Source organism: Panthera onca, chromosome D2, assembly GCF_046562875.1.
Source record: "Panthera onca isolate mPanOnc1 chromosome D2, mPanOnc1 haplotype 2, whole genome shotgun sequence".
Classification (NCBI taxonomy): Eukaryota; Metazoa; Chordata; class Mammalia; order Carnivora; family Felidae; genus Panthera; species Panthera onca.
In genome coordinates this window covers 47450203-47467367 of record NC_138349.1, presented here as the reverse complement: position 1 = coordinate 47467367, position 17165 = coordinate 47450203, and the positions used below count along the sequence as shown (strand labels likewise).

At 39.1% G+C, this 17165-nt stretch overlaps 1 long non-coding RNA gene across 1 annotated transcript; it reads left to right on the top strand.

The window, feature by feature from the left end:
* The first annotated feature begins 2325 nt into the window (after positions 1-2325).
* On the top strand, positions 2326-11560 carry LOC132684594 (uncharacterized). Its single transcript, XR_009612740.3, has 3 exons — positions 2326-2525; positions 9669-9797; positions 11255-11560. It is a non-coding gene; the product is annotated as an uncharacterized LOC132684594 (long non-coding RNA).
* The last annotated feature ends 5605 nt before the right edge of the window (positions 11561-17165 follow it).

Below are 17165 nucleotides of genomic sequence, written 5' to 3'. Positions count from 1 at the left end.
CAGATAGTCTGCCGCGGTGGGTGTGGGGTGGTGTCCTGCAAACAGAACGCTTGACACACATGGGTGGACTCTGATAGAGCTGACCTTTGGGGTATGGCTCGAGAAATGTGACGCAAATCAACTGCCGGGGAGTGCTTTGACTACGCAAGAAAAATCCTAGGTTGTCACAGCGTGTGTGTGAAGTCACTGTGTGTGTGAGCCTGTTCTCTCGATGGAAGGGTGTGGTTTCTATTTTTAAAATCTTTCATTTTTTACGGTGCGACTTGTGATATCTTAAAGCTTTTACAAGTTGCTATATAAACATAGTATTATATGTCTACGTATAGTTCTCCATATGCAGAAATAATATATACCCTCCAAGAACATCATATTTATAGGTTAAAAATATAATATGTATCCAACTATTTACATAAAAGTGTCTGCCCCTGTTCACATGTGATACACATAAGAAATTTAAACCTAATAATGTACTTTTGTTGAAAATGTATTGTATAGATACGTAGAGCCCCATATCTGTCCGTAGCATGCACAGTTGTATGTTTCTGTGGATTTGACGGTTATTGTTTATTTGAGGTATTGTATCCATCACTTTCTAATTGACTGATGATATTAACTGAATAATCCATTGTGCCTATTATGAGTACAGGAAGGAAAAATTATGGAAAGACAAAAGGAAATAAAATGCATGAAGGTAGTGTGCCAAGGACTTGCAGAGATTGTATCGCATTGATCAGTACTTCTCCTTACAAAGCTCCCCCTTCAACAGTAGAAAGTAAGTGTAAAAATGCAAGCAAGCAATGCTGACGTAGTAGGATGCACACAGTAATACAGGAGAACAGATGAGGTTGAAATTAGTTTTGCCTGTGAACTTAGTTTTATAGAAACAGTGCTTTCTGGGCTTTAAGGATGAATAGTTTTTCACTCTAATCACTTCTAGGTGCTAGGAGTCCAAGCATGAGCAGGACACAAATCCATGTCCTTGTGGAACTTATTATTATTTTTAATGTTAATTTATCTTTGAGGGAAAGAGTGTGTGGCAGGAAGGGCAGAGAGAGAGGGAGACAGAGGATCCGAAGCGGGCACAGAGCCTGATGCAGGGCTTGAACTCACAAACCATGAGATCGTGACCTGAGCCGAGGTTGGAAGCTTAACTGACGGAACCACCCAGGTGCCCCTTATATTCTTCAGGGAACTTATATTCTGCAGGGAAAAAAGATAGGTAGAAGATAGTCCCATAAAAAATGAATGCCCCCTTTTGATCTAGGTAGAAGGGGAAGGACAGACAAGGGCGTGAGGGACAGAAGAATGATAATACTTTTGAGGGTCTAGACATGGTTCAATGTGCGTGGAATATAAAGTGGAAGAGTGAGTGTGGAGAAGAACAGAGCTGGGAACAAGTCAAGGGAGAGATGATGATCTTTCAGGTCAGGATCAAGTTTAAAGAAACCTTTCCCCATAGAGTAATAGTAAGTCCCTGAAAGGGTCCCTGTAAAACAGGCACATCATCAAAGCAGTGGCACATGAACAAAGCCACGTTGGCCACAGAAGGGGACTGGATTGGAGGCTATGAAACTATAGCCAGGAAAACCAATGAGGAGACCAAGGAGAAATAGTGGGGGATGAGTGGAGCTGTCTACAAGGTCAAACAGATGTGTCTGGGTGACTGACAGATGTGTTAGAAGAAGGATAAATGAAAGACAGAAAGATGCTAAAGACAATTGCCATGATTCTGTTTAGGCCAAATAGTGGATTTGCTGAGAAAGGGAACACCAGAGAAAAAACAAGTTTTGGGATCGTTTATTAAATTTCTGACTTTTATAATAAAAGTTGACAAGCTTATGAAACATCCAGATGGAATAAAATTATTTGCAAATCTTATGTCTGATATGATAAAGAACTTGCAGCTAGAATAAAAAAGGAACTCTTCTTTTTAATTTTTAAAGTTTATTGGGGCACCTGGGTGGCTCAGTCGGTTAAGCGTCCAACTTCGGCTCAGGTCATGATCTCGAGGTCTGTGAGTTCAAGCCCTGCGTCAGGCTCTGTGTTGACAACTCAGAGCCCCTCCCCCTGCTCACACTCTGTTTCTCTATCTCAAAAAGAAAGAAAGATTAATTTTTTAAAGTGTATTTATTCGTTTTGATAGGGGGCAGAGGCAGAGGGAAGGAGAGAGAATCCCAAGCAGGCTCTGTGCTGTCAGCACAGAGCCCAACACAGGGCTCGATCCCACCAACTGTGAGATCACCCACCAACTATGAGATATGACCTGAGCCCAGGTCAAGAATCAGATGCTTAACTGACTGAGGCACTCAGGTGCCCTTAGGGGGTTAGAACTTTTAGTCACTCTCCTCTCACAGATACCTCCAAGGAGGGGAGAGGGGCTGGAGGCTGAGTCAGCCAAGAGACGATGACTTAATCAATCCTGACTATGCAGTGAAGCCTCCGTAAAGAGCCTAACAGACAGGGTTTGGAGAGCATCCAGGTTGGTGAACACGTAGAGATGGGAGAGAGAGGCACACCTAGAGAAGGTATGGAAGCTGTGTACCCTCTCCCCGTGCCTCACCCTGTGTATGTCTTCATCTGGCTGTTGATTTGTATCCTTTATCACATTATTTAATAAACTGGTCCTCAAAACTAAGCATTTCCCTGAGTTCTGTGAGCCGCTCTTGCAAATTAAGAGAATCAAGGAGAAGGTCATTGAAACTTCCAGTGCATAGAAGATTGGTCAGAAGTATGCAGGTAACAGCCTGGGGCTTGCAAAACCGGCCTCTGAAGTGGGGGGAGCAGTCCTTAACCTGTACAGTCTGCTGTTACCTCTGAGTAGGCAGAGGTAGTCAGAGGTGAGTTGAATTCTTAGACTTCCTCCTGGTGTTGTAGGGGATGTGGGGACCCCCCCAACCCGACACACACATTGGAATTGGGTCTGAAAATCTTAAAAGAGTTCCAGATTTATAAAGTCATTTTCTATGTTCTTCTAAGAAACTGGGGCATGACTGAAAGTTTTTAGAGAGTGATTAAATAACCTCAGAGTTTGCATTCTATGTGAAAATTCCAGAAATCATGAATTTGAAAGGATTTGTGCTCATTCCAACTTTATGTTCTCAGTCCACGTAGAGGTAGCATGGTAGAGCAAATAAGGCATTTTTAAAATTCATTCATTTTATCACTTACTTACACATTCGACAAACATTGGTAAACACCGACAATCTGCCAGGTATTTGATTAGGCACAGCTAAGTGAGTAAATAAACAGGATCATCTAACCTGGTGAGAAGCACTCTAAAGAAAAACATCAGTTTCACATGATGGAATGTGAGGTAAATTGTAATATGAGAACCAAGTGATGAAAAAAGGAAGGCAAGTAAAACTTATGGGAGGAACACTTCAGGCAAAGGAACAAGTTCCAAGGCTCCAAACCAAGAGAACCCAGAGTGATAGGAGCCTGGTCATCAAGGAGCTTGTTAGGAGATGAGGCTGGGTCAAGGCCATGACAAGGGGTTTGAGTTTTATTTTCAATGAAGCTAAGCTCCCGGAGGACTTCAAGTGGAAGCTGGTGACCATACGTTACATTTTAAAGGCTCCCTCTGGTTTCTTTGCAACAAATGTTTCTATATGTTGCAATCATGGGGTTCATTTACACACACACACACACACACACACACACACACACACACGCACACGCACACGCACACACACACACAAAAATCACTTCTCTCATTTTGGGAATAGGGTAGGAATGTAGGTTCCTACCTTTTGTAATGTTAAGCTTGGTCATATTATTGGCTTTGGCAAACGAATTACAAGCAGAGGTGATTTGTGTGACTTCTTGGTCAAAGTTTTAAAGAGCCCTTTCACAATTTACTATGCCCTTTTTGTTCTGCTTTGGGGATCATATGTGGAGATTGGAGCCTCCATTAGCTAGATTCCAGAAGGTCTCAGATGTGCTGAGCACTTTCTGTGTACTCCCTCCTCACTTGTTTAAGCCACTGAAATTTTTGCTTTGTTTTGTTACCACAGCATAATCTAGACTAACTGATCAACACGGCATGTTTAGGGAATTTCCATCTGAGTCCTGACTTGCCAAGCTAGAAGCCATAACCCTATTTCCTAGCTTCTTTTGTGGTAGGAGCACAAGTGTGATATAGGCGTTTTCTATCTCCTACTTTTTCAGTTTTGGAAGATTGTATGTTTCTAGGAATTTATCCATTTCTTCTAGGTTGTCCTGTTGTTGGCTTCTAATTTTCCATAGTATTCTCTTATAATCCTGTGCATTTCTGTGGTATCAGGTGTTACTTCCCCTTTTTCTTTTCTTATTTTATGTATGTGAGTACTTTCTCTTTTTTTCGTGACAATTCTGGCTAAGGGTTTGTCAGCTTATTTATCTTTTCAAAGATCCAGTTCTTGGTTTTATTAATTTTTTTCTTTTCTTCTTTTTTTTCTCTCTCTCTATCCTTTTTCTCTTTGTGTCAGTTATTTCTGCTCTAATACTTATTATTTTCTTTTATTCACCTTGGGTTTTGTTTGCTCTTCTTTTTCTAGTTACTTCAGGCGGAAGATTAGATTGTTTGAGTTTTTTCCTGTTTCTTGAGGTAAGCCAGTATTGCTATACTTGCTTCTTAGAACTGCTCTTACTACAGAGATTTTGGACCATTGTGGTTTCATTTTCCTTTGTCTTCATGTATTTTTTTAGATTCATTATTTATTTTGAGAGAGAGAGAGAGAGAGAGAATGACTAGGGGAGGGGCAGAAAGAGAGGGAAACACAGAGTCTGAAGCAGGCTCCAGGCTCTAAGCTGTCAGCACAGAGCCCAATGTGGGGCTCAAACTCATGGACCCTGAGATCATGACCTGAGCCAAAGTTGGACGCTTAACTGACTGAGCCACTGAGGTGCCCCTAAGCTTCTTAAAAAATGTACTATTTCCTTAATCCCTTAGTATGTAAATGTTTATTATGATTCTCTGGAACATTGAGAGCTACAGCTTTTTTGGAGCAGAGTTCAGGAAATTGAGGTATACATCACTTTCTCTTAAAGTTTTCTGCTTTAAATTTATAGATTCTGAGAAGTAAAGACATTTATTAGTAAATCATTTGCTGGTTGGTAAGTTTTACCATGAACTCCTGTTGGTGCACAGAAACATGTTAAAAAATAACCCTATTAAACTGTGTATTTTTCCTCAAAGATATATAGTCACTGTCTTTGACTAATAGTGATTAGTCACTTTGACTAATCAGTCAACACACCAAGAAATTTTTGGTCTCTTTAGGGAGAGTAGACAGAACTAAATATAACGTAAAAGAATGTTCATCTCTAAAGGGAGTTAAAGTTTATGGGGAGTTTTGAGCCTGGAGAGATTCCTCACACCTGGGGTCACCTTTACTTTAAGAGACAAGATTTCTGGCCATCCTCCGCTGGCTTGGTCAGTGCCATTGAGCTTGTAAAGTTCTGTGGGATCCTGCTCTGCATTGGTTTGGCTGCTTGCCCTGATGGAAATTCTCATTTCTCCATCAGCCGATACCATAAACAAATATGCTTTATGTGCTGCTTTTGTGCTTATAGGATCGGCATAAAATATGGCCTTGGGCCACTTGAAAATGTAACTATAAAATTTTATGGGGGATAATGGTTCCCAGAGTGCTGTCCCCCATCTTCTACACTCAAACAACTTTTATGCAATGCCTACTGCTTCGGCAATAATTGACATGTCCTTGCAGAAACCAATCCAATCTCTGACTATTAATTATTTTTTAATATCAGATGGACTATTTAAACAAATATTCATGCTAGTGGAGCTTTGTGAAGAAGGGCCATGGTGAGGCTGAAGGAGAGGGGCTGCCCAGGAAAGGGTGACCGGCCATCCAACCAAGCTTCCACCGGGGGTCTTCACTTTCTTTCATCCATCAACCTTGTCTGTGGGCTCACCATCATTCTTTCTGGTAACCCATGCTTTGAATGCCCCCAGAATTTTGTGTTTTGGCTTCCCGGAGTCTGGTTTATGCTTAAAAATAGTTCACAAATAGATGTTATTTTGCTGTCTTTCCACCTCTCCTCCCTACCCGCCTCCCACTTCCTTTGTTTCTTATGTTTTGAAATGGATAACGTAAGCCCGTTTCTCATGTTATAACACACTGTGATCATTGGTCTGCTCAAGACCTTTTTTGGTTTTGGTTTTGTTTTCAACAAAACTTTGACTTTGTGTCTTCATTTCACGTAGTTGTTTCTATTTATACCTTTATGGAAAATTTTTCTGATTTGACTAATGTGGGGTTTTTTTCTTCTTTGGAGGGAGAAGCTGGAGATTCCCAAAGTTTGGACTGATATGTCATCTTTTGCACTCATTTATGGAAGTGGTATTTTCATAAATATCTCATTCTCTTTCTTATTTATTTTATACAGTTCCATGTTATTACTATGGAACCATGTTTGTACATATAATCTATTGCTTCCAATGATTATGGAGAAGAAGTTCAGTGTATATTCAACATGCTTAACTTGTCCAAATGATAGCCACTTACACCAGGTCTAACTCTCTGCTACCAGGCACTGTAATGAACATTTTTATACATGTGCCCTTATGGATCTGTGTGAGACTCCTTTGTGGCATATGATCTAGAGAAAAAAGTTGCTGGGTTATATGTATTGCATGCATTCTCAAGAGTGATATTCTTTGAGTATGACCACAGGAAATGGCCAATAAAAATGGACACTGTCCATGGTTCTGGAGCAAGTTCCTGGGGGACCTCAGCTCTGCCAGGTATCACTATTTGAGGTAATGGACCATGAATGATCTAAAGGTTCCCTGAGAAAGATCCAGGTTATTTGTGGTGGCAGGAGGCAATTGAGAAGATCGAGAAGAAGCAGCTGTCAACCAATCAGAACAAAAACATTAACAGATACATGGTTCCTGTGCCTCCAGCTGGCACAGGAACTCATGTATTGACTCCATAGTGCCAGGCAGGGTCTCTGGAATGGAGCCCTGGTCCACACTCCCAAGAGCAGTGTGGGAATATTTTGAAAAGATGGACTTCTATCACTCCATCAGTTTGTTTCAGTGGTTTTTTCAGATTTCATTTTTTTCTCGAGTCAGTTTTATCATTTTTTTATGTTTCCACATTTGCAAATATTATAGAGGTTTTCAAATGCACTTATATATCATTAGTCAATATTCTCTCCCTCTCCTCTTTAAAATTTCTGTGTGTCTCTTCTAAAAGCTCTGAAAGTCCTAGCAGCCATTATTAATAAGAGTGGTCAAGTTATATGTTTCTCCAGAAGTATTTCTTTTCTTTCCTTCCCTCCTCCTCCTCATTATTATTCTTATCCCTCTTTTCCTCTTGTTTGGGCCCTCCTCTGACAGTCTTACATGCTGTGCACAGAAGTAAACTATGGTCACCACTGTGTCTTTTTCTACATACACGCATGTCCAATGCTGCTACTTCTTATGAGCACTGCCCTGTCCATCATGTTCTGCCTCAGCCTCCATTATATAATACCAACTCCCAATTGACTCCAACTTTATTACTGAATACAGCAGCCCAGTGGCCCCACTGCTTCTACCTGTCAATCGTGTTGCAACGGTATCACCATCTTCTGGCAGATATGACGTTGCCCTCCTGCCACCTTCCTGCACACTTTTTCACTGCAGTGCCCCAAACAAAGGGCATTCTGTGTTGAATCTACTTTTTATGACTCTCTGAGAAAGATTAATAAGAGCACATGTGTCCTAGTATTTCTGAGAGATTTAGGAAGCCAGATCTGGAAGCTTTTAGTTATAGCCACCAACCCTTTCTCTATGACTCACATGCGAATATTGAAGGCCTGGATCAGGAGACAGATTTTTACGTCAAATAATAATGTTCTTCTTCTGAAATAGAGGCCAAGCTTGTTTGCTTGGTATTTCTCTCTTCGGGTGTGAAGGCTCCTCCGTTCCCTAAGGAAATGGACTTTTAGTAGATTAACTTCCATCAGTTCAGCTATGTCAGTACCCCAGGGATGTACATTGCTCCTTCTCTCCATTCCATCCAAATAAGAATGCCAAGGGAGAAAATAACTAGAAGATGGATAAAATGTTGGCAAGGGCCTAGTCAGTGTACCTTTGCTCCAAATATACCAAGTTACAGAGTAAACAAAAAGAGTCAGATAAAGTGGGCACAGATGACAGGTAATAGAGCATAAGAGTAATTTACAATTACAAATATGTCTGGGAAGTGCTTCCACCTCTGGATCGTATTTGGATGAGTCTTGGCAGTCAGAATTCATGAACCCACCTGCCCTGGGGATCATTTTGTCTCTTCAGTATGGCTTGTATCTCTTTACTGATTTAGTCAGTATGCATTATGTATCATAATCTCCAAGAGGCCAACATGATACTTTTCATTTCCAGGTTCTTATGAACCTTTCTTCCATTCCCCTACCTATGCAACAGATATTCTAAATCTTATAACACTTTTTCTATAATTTTTAAAGTTTAACTTAACGTCTGTGCTGGCTGACATGGTATGACATTCTTAAGCTTTTGACACCTTTTTCTTTATGAAAGTTCCATTGATGAAGGCTAATGGGAGGTAAATTGTAATGTTCTTTTGTGCTTGAAGGAGTTACTTGTGGAATAAGAGAGAGAAGGCTTGAGGTTGAGTCCCAGATCACCAGCTCCTCAGACCTATGGCTGTGGCTAACTTATTCAACCTTTGTAGGTAGACTACCAGGCTTCTTTCTATGATAAAAAGTACGATAATTACCCCTGGCTATTATGGTACCACTATTGAATAAAAATCGGTACGAGAACACTTTATTGTCTCTAAATTTTATGCATGTATAGCAAGATGGATAATATTTTATTTTCTTAACAACTGACTAGGGGCATTCTTCTTAGAATAGAACTAACTTTATTGAGTCAATAATTTGATGAGTATGCTAGGGGTAGAAGTTAAACCTCTAGTTGAACAGAGTAGCACAGTCTTCAAACTAAAATTTTGAACTGAGAACTTATAGAAGAAATTAGGGAATGTGTGATGAGTAGAGGGCATTGTAAGCACCCTGAGTATCTCTTTGTGAGAAATGTAGTATCTCCACTTGAATCTCACCCATCCCCACCCTTAGTCTTTACCATGTATCCAACACATCTGAATGTGTTGTAAAATCTGGTGGAAGGGGTCGTTTTTCATTTTGAGAAAGCCACTTCTGAAAGTGGTTGGAACGCAAGGTGTATGGTTGGGGTGCTTGCTCCTGCAGCATCTTTGTCTATACCAGATACATTGTTTTAGATGAACTGACCTAGAAGAAAAGAAACACAGTTGTTGAGTTAAATTCCTGTGGACGAATACTTCCCACCATTATTTCTTTGTAAAAGTTACGAGCAAATGTAACTACCAACCCCAAACCATGGCAGTGCAGGTCAGGCACTGGGAAAGAAATATGTTCCACTCGTATAGACAGCTTGGAAATAGAAGACCAAGTATAGGATTCCTAGAATGTGCAATGGTTCCTAGAACATGGCAGAAAGAGTAGCTGATAGCTTAATTTGGGCTATAGAACCAGGGTTTCTTCTTGGTAGAGAAGGGGAGGGTATGAAGACATAGGCCTAGGGCAAGTTCTCAGCATATGGGTGCTCTGGAATTAGCACACAGACTTGAGAGCAACCATTTATGGTCAATATCACAATTTCTTCTGGGTTACAGTTGGTGGAAAGGCTCCCTCTTCTGGGCCAACATCCTGAAGTTCTCGGAAGCCTATGAATTCTGCCGGAAGTCTGGAAAGATGGCCACGATTCCCAAATGTCTGGGAACCATAATCTAGAAGATGGTGAGGTGAGAGATGGCAACTGCTAGATATGAGTCAGTTACTGGAACTGTGTTTGGAATAAAGGCAGCAAGAGGAAGAGAAGCTTAATCCTCAGGTGTCCAGGGAGAGGCCCTGGACAGAGTGAGAAAGGCTTGTTCATTAGGAAACACTCCCCTGCCTTGACCCTCAGAGGAGCAGACCCACCCCCTACCATGTTCCATATTCTGATCCTCTAAACCCTGCCAGGACAGAGGCAAAATCAAGGCACACCTGAAGAGGGCCAAACAGAACAGCAAGCCTCTGCATATGTGGGATATCCTTGGTTATTCTCATCTTTCCCTCATGTAACTTTGACATGAAAGTTCTTATTTTTTGTCCTTGGACCCAATTTAGCAAAATCCCCCATTTGAACCTCATGTTATCCATAGAAATGTAAGCAAGAATGCACAGAGTGAGATGGAAGAGTTTGCAAATGTTATGTCACTGAGACAGACCTTCCTCTTATCAATGGTGGAAACTTGACACTTGTTAAGAGAATTTACTCAAAACTTGAGACTACATGCATTTCAATATTGGACTTGAAAACTATCCCTTAGGGCTGCTGAGGAATTATTTAACTATCAGGAGAAATTATCTTTCCTGGCTTTTCATTTATTATTGATTAGAGTCCAGACACTGAAATTAACACATAAACTTGTAGGGATTGAGGAGTTATAAACGATTTTTGATCACCAGAAGTGGAAATGATTTTCTTTCAGATAGCAAAATATAATCCCAAAGATCCATAGTTTTATGGTCCTGTAGAATTTTGACTAGTTGTGCATGTAACTTAGCAAAATCATTTCGCTATCCCAGTTGAGCCTGACTATATAAATTTCTGTTCCTTAAATGCTCTTATAACAGCTTTACAAGCCTGTTGTTTAACTCATTAATAAGTTAAATTATCTTTGATATGTTGGTACAAGAGTCATGTTTTACTTTATTGTAGAAACATACATTGAGAGACTGACAGAAAAGTCTGGACAGTGAAAGAAACTCCCGTCTAGTAATTTTTACTCCTCTTCCAAATAAACCAGAGTCTCAGTTGCATCTCATGACTGATTCCTTGATTTTAACCATTCATTGTGCGTAAACTTAAATCCCAGGGCATTTATCTTGTTGTATATACCCGGATAATTTATAGAAAGAATATGAAACTCAAGTCATGCAGAGTAGACACCATTATTATTTGGGCTCAACACTGTAATTTCCTACTGCTTGTCTGTCATCATTCTAAGGTTTCTTGTTTGATAAAGTCACCTCTGTTTCTTTTTAATGCTACCCACTCAACGCATATATCTGAAAACTGCTTATTTTCCCCCTGTTTACGTATGATGAGAAAATGCCTACTCATATTTAAAAGTATGAATTACTCTGATTTGAATAGATGTTCTAGCTCGCTCACTTTTTCTTCCTCTTGTTCTGTGATTCTTAACTTTTTGAGGGTACACTTAGGTAATCTAATGAGACCTTTGGATCCCCCACGCTGGAAAAGATGGACATATACGTGATGTTTTGCAAATAATTACAAGATTCGAAAGATCCTATGGAGCTCGCTCTGTGAATCAATCAAGAATCTGGGAGCCACAAATCAAGAGACCCTCCTCTACCATTAAGTAAAGCTTCCTATCTTTTTTTTTTTTTTTTTTCCTGTTTCTATATCCACATCCCTAGCCTCCTGTTTGAATTTTAGGACCATGTCCTGGGTTCTGTTTATAACCAAACTGTTTCAGCATCTTATTTCGTTCTGCTCCTGTGTCTCCCTTAACATTGCATTTAGTTTTAACCATAATATGATATACATTTTTGGGACATGAATTGTATCTTTCACAAGAGATATGGTCTCATCTTATTTCTCTAATATATACTTTTCTTGATGTAACTTGAACTCCTAAGCCATTTATCTTGCCTTATGACTTTCCACATACCGCTAAAATTTAACTATATGAGATGGAAATAGAAAAAAAGTCAAATCCCAGTTGATATTGTAAGTAATACCCACTCTTTGGGGCCAAGTGAACAACCCTTAGATAAAAGTTATCATCCTCACTGTATTGTTTTTAAAGAGGTTGTATTTTCCACTATACTATGGGTCCTTAGAAGCATACAAATATTATCATCTTTGAATTGTTCCCGTCCTGAGTGGACCATTTGGCACGGAGCAGCAGTTCATAAAACAGTTGAATGGATAATGAATGATAGAAGGTATCTGAAAAATTCTTTTCCTTCAAGCAGATATTGTGTTTTTCAGTCTCATGGTTCAATTACTGTTGGATTAGTTAGTAAACATACCCCACTTTCCTTCCAAGCGATCTATTACTATTGACATTGTGATTAATAATTCTAGTGTATAAACAGGGAAGTAAATGAAAATGGAATTTTGTGTGTAAAATATACACTAAATAGAAGAAAGAGAAGCAGTCAATATTTTGCAAATGGAAAGGGTCCAGACCATTTAAGGTACATCATTTTAAGCTTACAGACTGATGTATTTCTTGAATTTCACCTATGACCGGACTTTTGGAAGCTAAAGTCAAAACAGTTTGCCTAGAGAGGTATTTATTAGTTCTTGTACTTAAAAGTGTCTTTTCTGAAACACTGCGGACTAGAAGAAAGAACATGTGCTCTGGAGGAAAAGGACTGACTTAGAATGTGGGATTCATTCCTTTTAGCTGTGGGATCAAGACCAGGTATTTAACTTTTATATTTCTCATTTTCTTCATCCATAAAATTTGAAGTTATAGAACATATAGGGTTGTTCACTCATTTCATAAGTCAAATAATAGCAATATCTCAGGATAGTGCCTGGACTATAGGATGTATTAATACATGGAATCTATTAGTAGCTTATTTCTTCATGGTCAAGTTTTGCTCTGCAATTAAAATTTTAATTTACGTGGTGCCTCGTGTAGAGGATGTGAAATTTCCCACAGACATAATATATGTAGATTTGCTCATTATATAGAAACAATGAAATAGCAACAGTAAGGAGAAAGGGAGAAAACATAGTTGAAGTAAGAAAAGAAAATATGCAAAACCCACCTTTGAGCTTCCTGACAATGGTGATGGCTATGTAAACGAAATGGTAGAATTCAGAAACAGTTTGGATGTGTTCCCTGTTAACATGCATTCTTGCAAAGATCCACATATGACCAATTTCCTTCCTATTAGGGTATCCTTCTTCAGATACCAACAACTAGATTATTGTAACGTATGGATGGTTGGGGCCTGATCCATTTCCCCTAGTTGAATGGCCCACTCTGTCTGTTATGAGATTATTTTACAGTCCTCTTCTTCAGATTATAAACTTCATTCCTCACCTTTTCCAATTTGCTGCCGTGAGGTTTGGGGAGAGAGGTAACTCACTGTTGTCGTCATACATTGATGAGGCTAAATTTGGAGAGAAAATTCTTACCCAAGTCTTTTATAGAGTGTAGAGTGCTCACCTTTTCAGAAGTCTTAGTGCCAGTTCTCTTTTTGTTAAGTCTGATCCTCTCTTTCTCATTCTCAATCAGGAAAATTGATAGGAAATTTCCCCCAGTAATCAATTTGCTAGCTCCTTACTCCAAGAGCCCAGCAGTCTGTTCTCCATCCCAGCTTTGACTTTTATCCCCGATTTATTTAAAGATTTTTCGTAAGTTATCCTTCTGTTTCCTTCTAAGATTTTTTTCTTCATATTTCTGAAATCTCTTCACTGCATTTTCCTTGATATGGTCCCATGTTCAGTACATTCTGTAGAATTTTGAAAAATAATTTCATGGGTTTCCTATTTATTTTCGTATTTTGGGTAGATATTTTGGAAAAAGTTCTTTATAATTTAGATGCTTCCTGTTTGTTTAGCACTTTGGTCTTTCACGTGGACATCTGGAAGGAATAGCATCAAATAAATGGGCAAATTTTATCATCTTGGAGAAGCAGTCTCTTCCTTCTCTTGACTGAGAGGCATTTTTAGAAGATATTGTGTAAGAAAGAGGTAAAAGGTAATTATGTAAAGAGACTGCAAAGAGGGTCCAAACTCTGTAGTATGCTTCTTGAGAGAAGTATGCTTCTGAGGTACATAATCGAAACTCCCACCTCTCCACTTCTAAAGACAGTTAAGAGAGTTCACTCTGGCCTCCACAGTCTCCTTACCAACCTCAGTTAGAGTGCTAATTCACAGACAGCAATGTTCTGGGTATGTGGCCATCTTGCCTATAGTCTGTGAGATCCTCAAGGGTGGGGTGAAAACCTCACTTATCATTTTTGTCTGGTTTCTTGCCCCATGTCTAGCAACCTGTATTGGTCAATACATTTTTGCCAAAAGAATTAGCAGGAATTAATTGAGTGTCTCCAATTTAAGTCTTTCTCTAGAACTAGAAAGGGTTCTGTTTATGAACTTTGAAATTATTCCAATTATAGAACTATAATATGATTAGGGTGTTTTGTTTTGTTTTTTCCCATCCCTATACTTCTACCTGACAAGAACTCAGGAGCAAATTTTTAGAGATGACCCTTATAATTTCCCCCATGCCAGTATTAAGAAACATAGCAAACTGTCCTGAAATGGTTACTGTAGGGACATTATGCTAGGCAGCCTTTACTCAAGAAGCATATTCTTGAAACTTCCTTTGATGCATATAAACCACATTTCATCTTTGGCCCTGTGTTCCCAATCTCACTTTCTGATTTTCTCTTGCTTTGTCTTTCTTCGGTTGAAATGATTTTCCAAACTAGTTCTTTAATTGTCATTTTCCTTTTTCTCACCTTCAGTAAGTTTTGTGCCTTCAGGCATGGCATTCAGACAGACTGATGGGCTCAATAGCACAAAGCTCACCTCTGGTAACTGCCCCACTCCCCATCCACAGCAGTAAGAGACAGACAGTCACCCCCCTACCCCCCACACACCCACACACCCACACACCCACAGCAATAACTGCCTTTATGGGAAGTCATAACAGCAGCTATCCTAAATTCACTGAGTAGTACTAAGAAAGGTCTGGGTTAATCAAAGGAAAGTATCATAAAGTTGGAAGCTACATACAGTCTATAATCAAAAGGAGCAAAGCTTCACCTTATGCATGACGGTTGGTGGGTGGGGGGGGGGAACTTTATTACTGCATGCATACAGCCTCAGATCTCACAAAAGGAACAATTTTTGTTGTGCAAGAATTACATTTGCTTAATGTTACAATTGCCAATATCTTACTTTATCCTTTTTGGAGACATATGTCTAAAAGATTATAGACATCATCAATCCTCCTTTTAAAAGAGATGGAGAACAGAGGCTCAGAGAAGCTAAGCGAATTGCCCAAAGAATAAACAAATAAGTACCCATAGGACTTGGACTCAGAACTTCTAACTCCAAAAGGCATATTATCACAAGCACTTTCTATTGAACCCTAGGGTTTGTAAAACGCTCTCACATAATCAACACATTCAATTCTTATAATTTTCTATTAAATTGATATTTTCTATATTTTACTAATAAGAGTTTCTACCAAAAGCTGCCCCAGAGTTGGAACCAGAACATACCCCAGGCTACTTGTCTCTAAATCTATGAATTTTTGACTGTCATTACTGAACATTCTGTCCATCATATTTGCTCTAAGAACAGTGATGAAGAGAATTAAAAGTAATGTTGAAATTATGTTTTGTTAAAGTCAAAATTATCAGTGACATAAAGATTCTTACTTTAAGCTCATTGCAACTCTTACTTTAACTCATTGCAACAAATGCTTTATCTGCACAAGATGACAAGGATCATCAGATAGTCTGATCACTAGCCAAAGTGATCAGGGTAAGATGTTCTTGAAAAAAGAATTTGTTGTGGGTTGGAGGGACACAATTCAATCACCCGCCTCCACCCTCATATGTTGAAGTCCTAACTCTCAGTGCTAATCCTCAGAATGTGACTATATTTGGAGATAGGATCTTTACGAGATAATTATGTTAAAATGAGGTCATTAGGGTGGATCCTAATCGATTATGACTGGTATCTTCAGAAGAAGAGGAAATATGGATACAACCACAGACAGAGGGAAGATGATGTGAAGACCCAGGGAGAAGGTGGTCATCTACATGCCAGAGAGAGAGGCCTAGAACATGTCCTTTCTTCAATGGCCTTAGAAAAAACCGATCCTGGTGATACCTTGTTCTTGAACTTGTAGGCTCCATAACTATGAGAAAATAAATTTCTATTGTTTAAGCCATGCAGTCTGTGGTACTTTATTAGGGCAGCCCTAGAAAACTCACAGTGTTCATAAATAATTAAGCTAAATCAAAGATGACTTTGCCAGTCTTGAGAAAATAGCAAACTATCTTTGATGTGACAATAAGAATTTCAGGGTGTATACACATGCAAATTTCATAACTAAAGAATATTAATCTAGCCTCTCACTCTCCAGGATACTGGTAGTGTAGTCAGAATTAGGGAGATATCAAGCATTAAAATCTTGAAATTTTATAGGACTGATTAGATTATAGGGGTTACCTCTCTTCTAGGCATAAGGAAAGTAACAATTAGAGCTTGCTTACAAAGATTTTATGGTAAGCAAGGATAGTTTGAGGTAATAGCAGAAAGCCCAATATCCTAAATTATCCTCCAATTTTTGTAGTTCCATTTTCAAAATCATTTTAGCGTCAAGGATTTTCATTTGTTAACTTATTATCAGGACACCAGTAGCTTCCCTTTACTTTTGCCACCAAGTGAATTGGTATCAGTTAGCAGTAATCTATTTGGACAGTTGAGTATCAACAGTCTATTTAAAGATAATGACTATAAACTGGCATATGCTACGCTAAAGAATTTCCTATAATTTTCCTTTTATAGGGAAGTGTAGAAAAAGAAAAAAAGGAAGTTTTTTCCTTTTCTACCCTTGTAGGTTCTTGGCTGGGGCTCTGTAACAAAAGACAGATGAACAAGAGAAAAACAAATAGAGGTTTATTAAGGTGTGCATCTCATATGCACATGAGAGAAACTCAGGGATGAGTAGCTCAAAGGGGTGGCTAGGGCTTACGCTTTGTAGCATCTTAACAACAACAACAACAACAACAACAGCAACAAAAACCCAGTAAACTTTTAGATAAATGACAAGACACAGGAAAAGGACCTTGAATGTCTATGGGGTGGCAAATTGTGGAAAGGCAAATATTTAGGAACCTACTGGTAGAGAAAGTTTCCTGAGTAAAGTTTGTTACCCAGATTCCTCTGGTGCCATCTCCAGGCTTGTAAGAGTCTAAAGTTGTCTCTGCTGATTAGCTTTTGTTCTTTCTGGTAGAGATTTATAAATTTAAATCCTCCTTTTAGGCAAATAGGGGGAGGACAGAGAGTTTTACTTCTCTCTCAGCTGAATTCAGCTCAAAATAATCATTATGTC